Genomic DNA, 13,299 nt, shown 5'->3' with positions numbered 1-13,299 from the left:
TGAGACACTGAATTAACTTTATTTTCACAAGACTTCTTCGCCAGAAAAATATACACATACAGGCTATACGGATAATTGTTCAAGGTAATGAAGGATATCACCACCAATTTATGATTATTTAAATGGGTGTCACTGGCTTCTGATGTACCTTTACGGTTCTGATGTACCAACAAAGGGTTTCAAGAAGAACATCAGCCTTGACCCCTCTCAGCAGGGCTATCCTGAATCTGAAGAAAAAGTAAAAGCACATTACAAACAAAGTTATTGTTTAAAAAATCCAGTGTAGACACATTGACAGAATTAATTTGTAAAAGTCTGTCTAAAGAGACTGACTCACAACACTTCTATTCTGATGTCAAAGATTTGAGGCTTTGGGGTGCTGAAAGGTGGGAAATTATCAGCTCTCGACCAAATCAGATACATTGCTATTCTTGACATTAATTATTTTAGAAACTAGAACACTGAACTCAGCCTGTGGGGTTCTGTGTCCCATCAGCATCTAGCACAGATCTGGTGAGAAACTTTCAATTCTTCATAAGCAGGTTCAGAAGAGAGATGCAAACAGGATGAGCAAACACAGCAGCTCCTTTCTTCCAGGAACAAGTTTCAGTGCATCACCCAGACGCAGTGCCCAACCCAGAACTGCCTACATCACCCAGGGGCACAAATCCTGCTCTTACCCACGTGCCCCCGCAATCCCACTACCTTTAGTGGGTTTTTTTTCTCTCACAAGTGTAAAAAGAACAACGTTACTTCAAAACATTCACGCTGCATTCATCACTCTAAACCCATCACAGCACATCCACACTGGAACTCTGATACCCACACTCGCACTTTTGGTTTTGTTAGTCCCACATGAATATTTATGCCCATTTCCATGATGTGTCCCCCGGTTCGCACAGGGCGCAGGTTGTTTCAGCAGCTGAAAGCCATTAACATCTGACAGCTGCTGAAAGAGCTCTTTGGGAACAAATAGGTGGTGCCAGGCATTGTGGAGCCGGCAGGTGATTACGGCATCATTACGGGCTGCATCTTCCTTGGCAGCTGCACGGACAAGGAGGGCTCTTCATGCACTGCTCAGACCTGCCTGGTGCAGGGGAGATTTAATTATCATCACCACATAATGGGCAGTTTGTGGAAGGCGAAGACCTGGCAGGAGCAGATAGTGGGCAAACACAGGGCACGGCTCGCAGTAATTACCCTCCAAAGCGGAGCACAGCTCTGGCTGGAGCAGCAGATGCTGCCGCCCATCAGCATCTCCACACGCAGCATATGTTCAAGTGGAACTCGAAAACAAGGCAGCAGAACGCTGCTTGCAGAGCTACAGGATGCTTGGGATGGGGGTGAGGCGGGGGGTGTGCTCAGGGAGGAAACTGGGATTGTCACAGGGAAAATCTGGGAGCAGAGAGAAGATACCCAGCACACAGGGCATGGATGAATACTGAGAGGGGCCAGAGAGGAAAATATTCCTGGGCCTTCAACCTACCAACATCCTCTGTTCCAAGACCTGCTTTGGGGATTTTATTCTCAGGGAGGGAGAGTGGGATGAGCCAACAAATTGTGCTCAGAGGAAGAGGGAGATGATACTCGTGCCCTGAGAGGGTAAGGACCATGATTTTCCACCCCAAGTGGGCAGCTGTGGGAAGGTGGACAAAGTGCCACTCACGTTTAACCCCTCCGGGTGGAACAGGCTGCGCACAAGGCAAGCAAAAAATGCTGCTCGAGTTTTGTTCAAGTCATGGCATATTGCTTTGTCAAAAACAAAATAAAAGCATGTGCTGGGGTGGTTAAATGCAACAGAAGAGAGGTACAGCACAAGACAGCCCTTCTGAGATGCTGGAAATGCTTGTCTTCATACCCCACTAATGAACACAGTCATTCCACTCAAGGCAATTACATAAGTTATTTAAAAAATAATTATGTAAAAGCAGGAAATGTCAATGTGCACATTACTTCCTTTCAAACCATTTTCTTGGCAACCAACCCATCTGTTCTACCTCGATTCTTCTTCCAAAAGAGAATTAATGTTCATCTTCATAAACTTAACATGTCAGGAAGTTCTGAAATGACTTTACCTACACAGCATCACCTTCCTTGTGACGCTGTTGCTTTCACCACACTTCAATCTTTTTTTGCTTCTAACTCTGTGTGAATAATTACCATTGTAAACACATTCATACACCAGTTTTCAAAAGAAAAAAAGGCCATACTCAATAGCAACATAAATTTGGGATGTAAATTGCCACACAGCACAGTCACATTATAAACAACGCTGTCCATGTACAGCTCCAGTGCCTTTGATGCCCAGCCAGAATTAGATCTTTTCAACATTTTCTTATTAAGGATAAATTACAAAACAAACCAAGCGTGCTCGAGTGAGAGGGCCTTGATGTGAACAGTGTCCAGGTGCCAGGGTTTCTTTGTTTGATGTTGATAGAGCCTTTCAAATATTGCAGCCTTTTCTCTGGAGACATATAAAGACTCAGAATCCATGGTTTTAGTAAAAACATCATTCCTGGATAATGTCCACCTGAGGAGAGAATCATACATTTTGATTTTGCCTGGGCTCACAAGAAGGGATGGCACAAGAGGTGACTGTGTGTGTACTGTGTGTAGGGAGCTACTTTTCAGTGTCACATCACCAGCTGGAAGGAAGAAGATGACCCTGGGGATAATCCAGGTGGATCCTAAGGTCAGTCCATGGAGCAGCTGCCACCACTGCCTTTGGAGGAACATTTCCAAGGTCTGAGGGAGCCAGGAAAGAGCGAGGCATCCCTGGGCCAGGAGCTGCGGGAAGGCAGCTGGATGCTGTGGGAGCAGCAGGACACTGAGGAGGCTCTGATCCACCTCCTCACGGCAACTCAGCTTCTCCTGAGCACGGAGGGGATCTGGCCTCGCTCTCCCAGCAGAGTTTTCCCATGTTCTCTGTACATGCTTACTATTATAAGCACAATCGTGGTGAATGTTTGTGCAAGTCATTAGCTCTGAGTTTTCTCAGTACTTTATACATCTTTGTTACTATTCTTAATTTCACTTGTATTTTTGGAAATATACCCCACTTCCCTGGAAGCAGATGCACAATACGGCTCTAATTCACAAACCTGGAACCCAATAAGAACAGCAAACACTTATGCCTAAAATCATCAGTGAAGAGCTGACCTCCATTATCCAGTCCCAGGGCTCACAAAATGCTCATTGCTGCATGTTTGTGCAATGTATTTTTAAAGCAGGCACTGTTTAAAATATGCACAATTAATATTAACGAAGACCTGTCGTTCTCAGTGCGAGTGGCTGGGACAAGTGCTGCCTTCTGTCTGGTGTGCAGTGACCTTTAGATGTATTTTTAGGCACTGTCCTATAAGTAATGTGTCTTGCACAAATTACTTCTGCCCAGATATAAAGCAACGTCAACCAGAGGAGGGAGAGAGAGCAACATGGGGGGATGAGAATTTGTGCTTTCTAAAATTGGGAGAAACAGAAAAATACCAGGTTTTATATGAGGATTTTTGAACTGAATAATTTTCTCTCTCATACAGGGCCATGGGTAAGGGCATTCACACTGGACTGAAGTGTAGTGTGATTCTCCCATTTTTGAGCAAAGAAGATTGCACCAAACAGTTCCTTGCAAGAAAAACAGAATTAGTAAAATCAATTATATATTTGATTAGAAATGTTTGTGTCTCCCAGGGAGGACAAAGATTAATTTAGGTAACTACTAAAAACTTTCAATCTTGGTAACTTTAAGCTAAAAACTAAAGTTAGAAGAAACCTGTGTGGAAAAATACTGTGGAAAGTGATTGCTCTCCTAGCCACGGGAAAAATCAAACTCCGCTATGTTGTGTGGTATATAAGTGGCTCACACAGTTATGTATAAATATATATCAATAAGGGAAAGGTCTAGGAAATTACATGAAAGATTAGGACAATATAAGGTTGTGAAGAAAACAAAATAACTGTATCTGCCAACTAAAAATAATGGGTTTGTCTGTGTGGTTACCCCACAGAAAAAACCCTAATGTACCTGTTTCTACCCACTCAAAATTAGAAAAATCAAGTGTCAGAGATTAATTCTCAGCATCTGAAAGATGAAAGATGATCTAAGATGGCTTTTAAATTTATTTAGTGAAGATTTCTGAAATTAAAAAAAAAAAAAAGTAGGGGAATAAAACTCAATGTAGAATTACTTCTGATGCAGAGAAAAAAACAGGATAAAGGATCACTTACTTTAGGTGACTCTGCCAGACAATTTTCTTCCCTGCTACATCATGGTCAGGTTCCTTATGAAGCTCATTTCTTTAAAAGTCACCCACAAAGGCCCAATGGCAACAAAATGGCTTGCTTTAACTGACACCAAACTATGAAGAAATAAAAAAAAAAAAATCCCATTAAATCAAATTGAGAGGTATAGTCTGTAGCAGTTTTTCATTTAAGACTTGGATAATAAATTCCTCTGGTGTAATGGTGCCACCAGCAGATAATAGTTAGAACTGGTTTTAGTTGTAAAAACTGCACGGATACAAATTTCTCTATGGAGGTTATTTAACCTTCCAAGAACATATCCTTTATTTTTTTAAAAAGAGTATTTTGATAAGAACATGGAGCTAAAAATTGGTTCTAAATGTGATCTATCAGTAGATAAAACTTTGGGTTCAGAATCCTCAGTGTAAGTTCCTCTATGACTTATAAAGACAGGGAAGAGTTTGGGACAACATGGGGGTTTTTCCCACAGTAAAAACTGGTGATTTTTTCATGCCCAAACAACTGGCAAACATTGGAGCAGTAACAACAACATTAAACTGTGAGAACTGAATGACTGGAACTCCTCAGTTTTGTCTGTATGGACACTGATCTGATAAACACTGAATATCTGAGTGGAGCAACTCCTTTTGTCCAGAGAGATCCAGGATCTGGCACTTCTGATGCAGAGGGAGAATTGAGGGGACTTGTTCCTCCAGCCACCGCAGAGCTGACATTCCCAACATTACTGTCACCTTTTTACCTACAGCACCATCATTACATTTACAATCATCACTTCTCATTCATATTTACATAGAGGGTTCAGGAATTTGGAACATAATTACAGTGGGAGGAAGTCCCTGCCATGCAGGTATGGATTTCCTTTCAGACAAGGAACTGGGAGTTAGATCATGGTTGCAGTAATGTCTTTGAACTAAACTCAACTGCTCTAAGAGTTACTCCAGACTGAAATATAAATAGGGCAATATGAGAACCAGATCAGTTCTCAGCAAGATCATTTAACACAAATCTTCCATCGGCTGATTTACTGATTTGGAGTACAAGGATATTTGTAGGAAACACACAAATTCTGCAATCCTTCACAGCCACAGCCTCTCCTTGTGCTGCTCTCAGGTTTAATGGAGCTAATCTGGAGCACTCCTGGCTGCCCTGCAGGGCCCCCAGTGCTCAAACCACAGCTGAAAGTCACTGTCCCCCGTTGTGCACTCACACTATTGCACCTGCATATTTTATTTCTCACACAAAAGGTCAAAAGCTTGCCAGCAGGCTGCCTGCCTCCTCAGACACACAATGCGTGCAGGAAAATAACTCCAAGGAGCTGCTTGCTGTAATTTCCTGCAATTTAAGACTATTTATTTTTAAAACTTTTGCTGCCAACCTCCCCATCTGACTGTCACCCTCTTGCTGAATTTCACCATCAGAACACAGTAATTTATTAGCGATCAAATCCAACCGGTTATTTGACTGTCTTGGTTTTAAATACGACTCAGGCTTTTTAGGCTTTTTAGCTCTGAATCCTTTGGGCTCTCTATAATTAATGCTCCTTTAGCAGAGGCAGTGAGGGGCTGGCTGTGCACAGCCCCTGTTAACCCTTTGCTGAGACCACCACAACCCCACAGCGAGGCAAAGGGGTCGCCACGAATTACTCACTCCATTATTTCTACTTCTGGCATTTGGGAATTAATCTTTCCTAGAAGTGGGATGAGTACAGCCACCCTCTACCCACGTGATTAGAAACTGGTCTGTGCATGCAAATGTTAATTAACAGATGGGGGGTCACACCCACACATATGGCATTTGGGGAACTACCACAAAGCTTTCGTGGCAGCTGAAGGGATTTGAAAGGAGAGCAGGGGGGTGATCAAGTGAAAGGCTGGATATCTGCAGTGTCAGGTGTGTCTATGGTCACTGCAGCAGGAAAGGTGGATGGGATAACCAGGGATAAGCCAGCAATTGAGCCACTTTCTGGGGAAAGGGACCTGGGGGTCCTGGTGGCCAAAAAGATCAATATGGGTGACCAGGGAGCTGTGGTGGCAGAGAGCCAACAGGATGCTGGGCTGCACCAACAAGGGCATCACCAGCAGAGATAAAATCATCATCCCACTCAATCCAGCACTTGTCAGGCCTCACCTGAAATACTGAGTTCAGTTTTGATCCCTGCTATGCAAAAAGGATGTGGAAAGGCTGGAGAGGGTCCAGAGAAGGACCACAAAGATCAGCAAAGAACTGGGAAGCTGCCCCATGAGGACAGGCTGAGAGAACTGGAGTTGTTCACCCTTGAGAAAAGAAGGCTTAGGGAGACCTCCTCACCACGTTCCAGGCTATAAAGAGGATGGAAATTCCCTTTTTACAGGGAGTCACATGGAAAAGACAAGTGGCAATGGGTACAAGTTACTCCTGGGGAGATTCCACTTGGACACAAGTGGGAAATTTCTCACAATGAGAAATTTCCAATCAGCCATTGGAAAAATCTCCCTGGGGGAGTGGTGGATTCCCCAGTGCTGGACACTTCTAAGATTCAGCTGGGCAGGATGCTGGGCCATCCTGTCAAGGCTGTGCTTTTGCCTAGAAAGGTTCCATCATGATCCTTGAGGTCCTTTCCAGCCTGGTATTCTATGGCTCTATGAAAAATACTTATGAGTAAATATTGAATTTATTCCTACATTGAAAGATAATCTCCTGTGCTCTTTAGGTCAATATTATCATACCCCAGAGAGGTCAAATAGCAGATATTTGGCAAAAACTAAAAACCACTACACAGTAAAAGGAGGTCAAGAGTGAACGCATTTTCCTTTAAATTTTAGCATCTTGTTACCATACTTTTTTTCCTCCAGCTATGTGACCTATAGCCATGAATGGCAAAAAAATACAACCTAGAAGAGGAAAACAACAATATTAATCAAGGTCTACTCTCAGATATATATTTTTCCTAGTGAGTATTTCATAGTTAGGAGGGCTGAATTTGACCTCGAAACATTCCAATAATCTCTCGTAAAACAAATTCACAGAAAAATTACTATATTTGATATTTACTTATTAGAAATTGCAACTGCCATTGGAATTCTGAAGGGGCTGCCCTAAGAAAGCCTTGTCCTTTTCTGGGTAAACTATTTAAGGCAGTATCCTTGACTGAACTTCCAGCATTTTAGCTAATTTGACCATGTTTGTCTTCCACCCAAAGCACTCCCAGCAAAAATAGCTGCCAGAGCTCCTGTGCAGCAGTTGACTCAAGAACTCTGGTTTTTGCAGTTCTCTTCTGCTGTATTTTAAGAAGATTTTTTCCCAAGTCTCTTATCAAATAGCTTTTAGTAGTGACAGATATGTTTGGTGTAAGCCTGCTGGTTTCCCACGAGCAAGAGCTTTGGGGAGACTTTCAGGAGTATATTTGAATTATAGACACTGAATGAATCATAAACAAATACCAAGATCTCTCGTAGGCACAAAATACTGCTTTCTGTTTTGATGAATAAATGGCAAAAGGCGTAAACAATGACCACAATATCAGATTATTGTTGTTATTGAACTAATGTAAAAAATGTAAAATTCTATTCTGAACCACACATTTGTTATTTCAAAGGAATTTCCAGCAAAGAAAGCAATTTTACAGCCTGCATGCATATTCTACTGGACTAAGAGGAGTCTGAAACCTATAAACAATTTGTACTAATCTAATTACAAATGTACTAATCTGTGCTGGCACAAGACCATGCTGCTACCTACTTATTCCATAATAGTAAGGACAAGTTTAAATTAATACTTGCATGAGAGGTATATGATGTAAAACCATTATGTCTCTGACAGCACAGCTTTTATCAGTGTGGAAAATCCCAGCAATTTCACTGAATAAAAACGAAACCTGACTGGATAAATTGCAACAGGAGAGCAAAGCGTCGTTATCCCTACAGTGTTTAGAGACAGCTTCTCCCTATCACACTGCCTTGGAGCCGGTACAGAAAAATCCAGGAAGGAGGAAACAACAGCAGATTAAAAACCATGACAGCACTTTCCAGAAAATGTTCTTCTGCCCCTGCCTGTGTGTCAGTGTGGGTCTGAAGGAACATGCCTGAACCTGCAAACCACCCCAGAGAGCACTGGAGAGGAACCGGCCTTTGTTCAGAGCAACGCCAGGTTACCCCTGCACTTCTTCATTCTGTCAGCCTCTGGGAACCACAGAAAACTGATCCAGGGCACACACAGCCTGAGAGGGAATGAAAATGCCTGGCCATAAACAGGCTCATGCAATGCTGGATGCTCACTCACCTTCCTCACCAGTGGTTGGGTAATCACGATCCTTTGTGGAGCTTTGACAGAAAACAAACACTGCAGCTTCTTGCACGAGCAAAGATTTTTGCTTCCTATCCCTTTGGCCTCTCTGGTAAAAGAGACATTTCCCTATGGGCAAAGAAAGAGTCTATTAAAATAGGAAGTTTGAGGTAAAAAAAACCACAGTCTGATTGTTGTATTTAACTCCTGCCTTTTCAATTCCTTCTTACTGAGCACAACCTCTGTTTAGTATTTCTTATTCCTCATGTAATAAAGTCCTAACTGCCAGGGGCTGACTGACTGATAATGGTGTTATTTCCCTAGTTTCACTCAGCAATGCAACCACAAAGCTTTTGGATTTCAGGGCCTCGTGAAAGGGTGGAAAAAAAGTTAATTTTGTGGCAGGGCTGCTGCTTGTGTTCTGTTACTGTTCACTCTCCAACAGAAAAGGTTTTTGTATTAAATTGTAATGAAGCCACTGGACAAACTCAGGAAAAATGAATCAATCACTGTAAGAAGAAGATGCAATATTTCAAGTTAAATACTATGAATTATGTATAGTCATTCATGCTGCCTATTGATATTTGTTGTGAAGTAACAACAGCTTGTGTATTCATCAAAAGATTTAACACTAAATGGTAATTTTATGTTTAAATCACAATTACTTCCCTGTTTCATAATGGCACTATTTCCTTATTCACCTACCAACAAGAGAAAACATGGTTGGATTGAGGAAGAAAAAATCAAAATAACTTTCTCCATTTATATCTCATGAAGGAACTTCCTTGATTTAAAGCCTAGGATGAAGTTCACTGCCAAGTATAGATTTACCAACAGTCACTGCCTGATGCTCTTCGAGAGGAGCTGCATCCTCAGGGTGCAATTACAGCAATTATCTGGATGGATCTTCTCATCAGTGACCTTTGACTCATCCCCTACGAACCGTCAGTCTCCATCACCAGATGGGGAAAGCAGTTTTATTGTTTGCACTCATCAGCTGCTTCTGAGAGGAGGAACCCCCTGAAGCACAGCCTGGCTGCCCACCGTGCCCTCCCTGCAGAGGGGCAGCCCTGGCAGGAACTGCAACTCCCTCCAGGCTGCTGTCCTGGCAGGATGAGCAGCAGCACCCTGGATGCTCCTGCATCCCTCAGAGGCATTGAGAGGAAAACAGAAAAATATCACTTTGTATCCAAAGTACAGGTAGGTGCATTGCCTCATCTTGAAAGGTGGGGTTTGTTGGTTGTGCATCACTCTTTGGAAGTTTGCCCCAAAAGAAGAGACAGCTGTCTCACTTTGCCTCTAACTAGAATAGAATGAATTCACTGAACTAACTGAATTTACTATAAACTTACACCTCTGCAAAGATGAACCACAGCCTTACCTTAACACTATTATGACATTTATTATCCCACAATTTTTACTGAAGCAAAACTCCTGCAAAAGTTTTGTCAGAGGGCATGGCCTGGAGGGTACAGCTCATGTAAAATTAAACAATTTCAATTCACAGTCAGTAAAGCTAAATGATGAAGGGATAAACAACTCCATTCAAGCAGCAGGACATTTAAAATGGGATTGGCAAATACCAACTATAAACAGCTTTACAACTTTCACTTTACAGTGAAACAGCTGATCAGCTCCTGTAACTAAAGGAAAAATCACCTTTGCCTTAAAGGGACTTTAGCTTAGTTCTCCCAGCTTACAGCTCTTCCAGAAAAAGAATGGCAGTTCCAGGCTTAATTATAATCACCATTAGCTGCTACCTACCACTTAATTAGTTGGTAATAAAAGCAAGGCTCTTTCTTATCAAACCAATCAGCAGTGTCACTCCTTTGCATTCCTCCCATTAGCTGCAGATGTTGTTATGTGGACAGGGCAGGGATAGAACCAGTAATAGTCAATCTGGGAAAAAACCCCCAATCTCAAAAGCTAAAAATAAAATAATTTAGAGAGGCAACTCAAACAGTCAACTACCGATGGAGATCGAAACTAAATTCATTATCAAGTGCCAATTCGAAGTGAAAACAGATTGAACCAAAACTGCCAAAAATGCTTTCCCATTTTGTAACACTCACACCCCTAACGCCAGACAGAGCCCAGCTGTTTCTGTGACTGACTTCAAACAATAGCTGGGCTGTTTAAAAGTTCGAAAGCTGTTTAAAACAGGGAATGATGTTTGCCTGAAGACATACTGTATTAATGCAAATTGCTTTCAAATGCACATCCCGCTTCTTAAACAAAACAAACCCGAGATATTAAACTGAGTGGAAGTTACTGCTAGAGCCATACATAACCTGCCAGCCATAATTCAGTCACCCATTAGGGACTGCATGGAGTGAGCCTGCATTCAGAGAAACACAGCAAAAGGGGCCTCTGTTTGTAGCAAAGGAAAGTGTTTTTCATTTCACTGTTCCTACTTTAGAAAGGTCTTAAGACTATAGAGTCTGTGTCTCCTTTTTGGACCTTCCAATTAGCACCAGATGAAACCCTGTGTCTGCTCCTTCCAAGATGCTGCATGCCACTCGTGCCCATGGCTGTTAGTCATGCTGTCACAGTGCCTTCCTATCAGCTTAAGCACTGACCTTTAAGAAGTTATAAATGTTATTTCAGCTTTAATATTCCGATTTTAATGTCTCTGGCAGTGATTAACAGCACTAGCTTTATGTCTTTAGATCCTTGCCTATTTGCTCACCACCTTCTGCTAATGTAACTTAATCATCACATGCTGCAGCACCCCAGGTTTCTATTTCTGGTTTACTGAGACTGAAGTAGTAATAAGCACAGCACACTGTATCATCAGTGGGTTTCATTGCTCCTGAAGGCAAGAGGATTAAATCAGAGATTCATTTTGTTCTGTGTCATCTTTCTCATCTGCACAATGGAGACAACACATCTATGGCTGAGAGACGGAGAGGCTTCCTCAAAACAACAATTACACTCCCATCTGTTAATTTCTTGTCAGTTATCTTTGCAGTATAGATGTGAGATTGTTAAATAACCAAACTCATGCAACTAACAAAAAAGTTATCACAGTAAAGATCTTCAGGAATGTGCCGACAGACAGCAGACATGTTTCCCCGATCCAGACTCAGCAGTCAGCAAAAAGATTTGAAAGACAGGAAAGAGACTAGTTTGGATACAAAGGAGAGGATGACAGGAACGTTAAGATGACAATTCAAGAAAATTTCTTGGAACAGTCACAAAAATGGAAATCAGCTGGAAATCCACCATTTCCTCATATACTCTTAGAATATGAGGAATAACACTTAGACAGTGACTAAAGACCATCTCATGGCAAAATGTTACATCACAGCATGAGAACTGCTAGTCCTTGTGGTGACACTCACTGAGCACCATTTCCACACTGTTGTGAGATTTCCACACTTGGAGCATACAAAAGAAATCTACTGGATTTGACAAGCTCTTCCTTTATCAAAAGGCCAGCTCACTCCTCATGGCCTGTGTGCCCACTTCACCTCACCTTAAAGGACTTACTTTAAAATTTACCTAACAAATCTGTTGCTTGTTTAAAGCCCTAAAATCTCTTTAAGTAAAGATTTCTTAGATAAGATGCTTAAATTAGCAATAAACAGTAACTATCCTGATATGTTAAAAACATTTATCAGCAACAGAAAATATATTAACACGCCCTAGGGCAGACTCCCTGTGCCTGCCTTGCACTGGCGGCACCAACCTCACCTTCCATGGAGCCAACTCAGCCAAAGGGAAAACACAAACACAGCAAAGGCACTGCAGGGCTGAAGAAGTGTCACAGCCAGCGAACGTGGAGGGACCAGCTGAGCCTGTGCCAGCCCCAGCGGGAGAAAAGTCCCATTCCAGGCACAACAAGGCAGCCTCATCCTATCCCAGCTGGGCTTCAGCAGAAGACAGCAGCGCTCTCCCCATCCTCACTCCTGCTTAGGGTGACAACACTTTGTAGCCTGCTAAGGGAAAGAAACCAGCTCTTTTTATATCGCCCGGACATGGCCAAAGTGATGGAGGGACGGGCCGAGGGAAACTGAGGCAGCAATTCCAGCGGCTCGGAGCGGCTTCCCTTGAGCTCCCACGGCGGCGGCCCTGTGCTGCCACCTGCGGGCAGCGCCGGGAAGGACCGCTCTGGGACACAGCACCGGGAATGACCGCTCCGGGACACAGCACCGGCAATGACCGCTCCGGGAGCAGCACCGGGAATGACCGCTCCGGGAGCAGCACCGGCAATGACCGCTCCGGGAGCAGCACCGGGAATGACCGCTCTGGGACACAACACCGGGAATGACCGCTCCGGGACCCGCACCGGCAATGACCGCTCCGGGAGCAGCACCGGGAATGACCGCTCCGGGACACAACACCGGGAATGACCGCTCCGGGAGCAGCACCGGGAATGACCGCTCCGGGACACAGCACCGGGAATGACCGCTCCGGGAGCAGCACCGGGAATGACCGCTCCGGGACACAACACCGGGAATGACCGCTCCGGGAGCAGCACCGGGAATGACCGCTCCGGGACACAGCACCGGGAATGACCGCTCCGGGACACAACACCGGGAATGACCGCTCCGGGACACAGCACCGGGAATGACCGCTCCGGGAGCAGCACCGGGAATGACCGCTCCGGGACACAACACCGGGAATGACCGCTCCGGGACACAGCACCGGCAATGACCGCTCCGGGAGCAGCACCGGGAATGACCGCTCCGGGACACAACACCGGGAATGACCGCTCCGGGACCCGCACCGGGAATGACCGCTCCGGGAGCAGCACCGGGAATGACCGCTCCGGGA

The 13,299-nt window shown here is 43.8% G+C and overlaps 1 long non-coding RNA gene across 2 annotated transcripts; it reads right to left on the bottom strand.

Moving 5' to 3' along the window:
* Window positions 1-12,645, bottom strand: LOC125334888. 2 transcript variants are annotated; one of them, XR_007207271.1, is made up of 4 exons: window positions 12,217-12,645; window positions 8,518-8,649; window positions 4,225-4,355; window positions 1-2,530 (listed from the first exon to the last, which is right to left on the bottom strand). It is a non-coding gene; the product is annotated as an uncharacterized LOC125334888 (long non-coding RNA). The 2 variants fall into 2 exon arrangements; XR_007207272.1 differs by having other exon boundaries at window positions 1-227; window positions 12,217-12,641.
* Between the last annotated feature and the right edge of the window lie 654 nt (window positions 12,646-13,299).

The sequence above is a fragment of the Corvus hawaiiensis genome, chromosome 17 (assembly GCF_020740725.1).
Source record: "Corvus hawaiiensis isolate bCorHaw1 chromosome 17, bCorHaw1.pri.cur, whole genome shotgun sequence".
In the NCBI taxonomy this organism is placed as follows: Eukaryota; Metazoa; Chordata; class Aves; order Passeriformes; family Corvidae; genus Corvus; species Corvus hawaiiensis.
Note: the sequence above shows the minus strand (reverse complement) of the source record. Positions and strands in the feature narration are given on the sequence as shown.